The 2,961-nt window shown below is 57.7% G+C and overlaps 1 long non-coding RNA gene across 1 annotated transcript; it reads right to left on the bottom strand.

The window, feature by feature from the left end:
* Positions 1-759: 759 nt before the first annotated feature.
* Positions 760-2,961, bottom strand: LOC116632746. The gene is made up of 4 exons (XR_004299496.1): positions 2,619-2,961; positions 1,961-2,108; positions 1,125-1,354; positions 760-796 (listed from the first exon to the last, which is right to left on the bottom strand). It is a non-coding gene; the product is annotated as an uncharacterized LOC116632746 (long non-coding RNA).

The raw sequence follows: 2,961 nt of genomic DNA, 5'->3' as shown, positions 1-2,961 counted from the left end.
ATGATTAGTCGTTAGGGAAATGCAAATTAAAACCATGAGGCGATGCCATTTCGCTCCTACTGGAATGGCTGTCACCCAAAAGACACCCAGTAACAAGTGTTGGCGAGGATGTGGAGACGCCCGGCCCCTCTATGTTACTGCTGGGAATGAACGTGGCGCAGGCATGTTGGAGACAGTTTAAGAGTTCCTCAACAATTCAAACAGAGAGCTACCATATGATCCAGAAATTCAGCTTCCAGATATATAACCAAGAGAATGAAAAACATATGTCCACACAAAACATGTACATGTGTGTTCACAGCAGTGCCATTCACAATAGCCCGAAAGAGAAACAACCCAAATGCCCACCGACAGATGAAGGGATAAACAACATGCGGTCTGTCCAGTGGGGAGGGGGAGGGACTGCGCGTGGGGACCCGGTTTCTTTCAGGGATGATGAAATGTTCTGAAGTTAGATCATGGTGATGGGTGATGTTGGCTCAACTCTGTGAACACTAAAAACCACTGAACTGTACCCTTTGAAGGGCTGAATTTTATGGTATGTGAATTATATCTCAGTTTTTTAAGTTTTGTGGAATTACAGGCTTTGCATATAAACAATCCCTTACATGCGACGCCTGGGCGGCTCAGTCAGTGGACTCTTGGTTTCAGCTCAGGTCATGATCTCAGGGTCCTGGGATGGAGCGGAGAATCGAGCCCTGCATCGTATCAGGCTCCCTGCTCAGCCGGGAGCCTGCTTCTTCCTCTCCCTCTCCCACTCCCCCTGCTTGTGCTCTCTCTCGCTCTCTCGCTCTCTCTGTCAAATAAAGAAATAAAATCTTAAAAAAATAAAAAATAAATTTAAAAACCCCAATATCTTACAGATATCTTTCAGTAGAGACCTGTGCCTTCCTTAGATATAAATTATACTTCAATAAAAAGTAAAAGAAAAATACAATTAGCATGCTTATATCCACCAAAAAACAGACAAAGCAATCAGAGTGGTTTTACTGCTGATCACCCCAAACTGGAAACAACCCCCAGGTCTCTCACAGGAGAGTGGGCAGTCCCTCATGGGAGGCTGCCGAGCAGTAAGAGGACTATGGCTCCATGCAACACGTGGATGAATCTCATGGACAGCTTACCAAGTGAAAAAAGGCTGGATGCAGAAGAGGGCATATTGCTCGAGTGCCTTCAGATGAAGCTCAGAACCAGGCGGAGCTGGTGAGTGACCAGGGGGGGCCGTACCGACTGAATGGGCACAAGGGTGTGGGCCCGGGCTCCGAACTCGGGTGTTTGCAGGGGCGTCTACGCACATACACGTTATCTAGCTGTCCACCTCAGATGTGGGCTCCGTGCTGTGTCGAAGTCACACCTCAAGGCAAACACGGGAGATAAAGAATCAGCATGATTTTTAACACATTGCCATCCGTCTAAGTTGAAAACACGCACATGGGGGCGCCTGGGTGGCTCAGTCTGTTAAGCAGCTGCCTTCCGCTCGGCCATGATCCCAGGGTCCTGGGATCGAGCCTCACATCGGGCTCCCTGCTCAGCGAGGAGCCTGCTTCTCCTTCTCCCTCTGCCGCTCCCCCTGCTCGCTCCCTCCCTCCCTCTCTCTCTCTCTCTGACAAAAGGATAAATAAAATCTTAAAAAAACAAACAAAACACACACACATGAAATAAGCTTAAATAATTGTTTAAACAAATATAAACACTTTACCCTGGCGCAGCCGAGGCCAGGAGGGACCCCGGGGACCGGGCAGGGTGAAGGGATGGAGGAGGAGGTGGACTGTATCAGGATGTGTATCTGGCTCCTGGGAGCTGCCCTCTGCTCTGCGGCCCCTAAGGCCTTGGGGGCCACCTCTCTCCCCTGGCCTGCCCTCCCTCTCCTAACCAGCCACCTCCCCAACTCACGGAGGTCCCAGGTCCCCAGCTCTCCCCTGCCAGGGCCCGGGGAAGGGGCCGGTGAGCCTGCTGTTACCTGCCCCTCTGCAGCTCGCCGGGTCCCCCAGGGAGGACGCAGGCAGTTTTCCCCGAGGGCTCCCGAGGGCACCCCTAGACAGTGTCTTGGGCACGTGTAGGCTGGCTTCCGGTGGAGAGTCCCGCTCCAGAGACCGCAGATTGAGTAGCTTTCGGGAATAATGCAGCAGATGGACCCGAGGGAGGGGCAGAGGGCAGGCTGGGTGTGAGCACCCGCACGTCCTTGAGGACCCCGCAGTCCCAGGGGTACTGGAGCCCCTCCAGCTCCTGCTCTCCCTTCCTGCTGCCCGCAAGCTGTCCAGAGACCCCTGGCGGGTCCCCACCTGAACCTGGCCTGCCATCGCCCCGCCCCCGCAGAGACCGAGGCCGCCGCTCCAGGCAGCCCCTCCGCTGGCAATGGCGCCCCCCCCCCGCCACCCACCCTCCCGGGCTCCGGGGGGCAGCCACCCCCGCGGCCTCAACACAGGCCTGTGCTGGCCCCTCCCAAATCCCAGGCCCCACCAGGTCTCTCTGTTCCCCCAACGCCGGTGCCAGAGCCGAGGTCACCGCCCTGGTGCCCCCCGCCGCGACCGTCCCTGTCCCGCAGATCCGGCCCTGGCCACCTGCTTCGCCGCCCGTCCCTCCACACCCGGACGCCCACCAAGGCCTTGACCGCTTACCTGGGGGGGGGAGTCCAGGCCTCGTCCTCGCCCCGGACCAGGGCAGCCGCCCCCCTTTCTCCTCTCTGCACACAGAGCCACCTTCCTAAGCGCCGCCTAAAGCCCCCAGGCTTCCCCCTTTCTCCTGGGAGCCCCCGCGACCAGCCCCGCTCCCCCCACCCCGTCCCACACACCCCCTGGTCCGCGCGCAGGGGCAGGGTCTCCCCAGGTGTGCGCTCCCCACCCCCCGGCAGGGCGAGAGCCCGGATTCCACCCGCGCCAGCTGCACTCAAAGGGCGGCGCTTTCCCTCAGCTCCACGATCGGGGTGCGGAGGGGATTTGCTCGGAGGAGCCCCCAGCGCAT

The sequence above is a fragment of the Phoca vitulina genome, unplaced genomic scaffold (assembly GCF_004348235.1).
Source record: "Phoca vitulina isolate PV1807 unplaced genomic scaffold, GSC_HSeal_1.0 scaffold7, whole genome shotgun sequence".
Lineage (NCBI taxonomy): Eukaryota > Metazoa > Chordata > Mammalia > Carnivora > Phocidae > Phoca > Phoca vitulina.
Note: the sequence above shows the minus strand (reverse complement) of the source record. Positions and strands in the feature narration are given on the sequence as shown.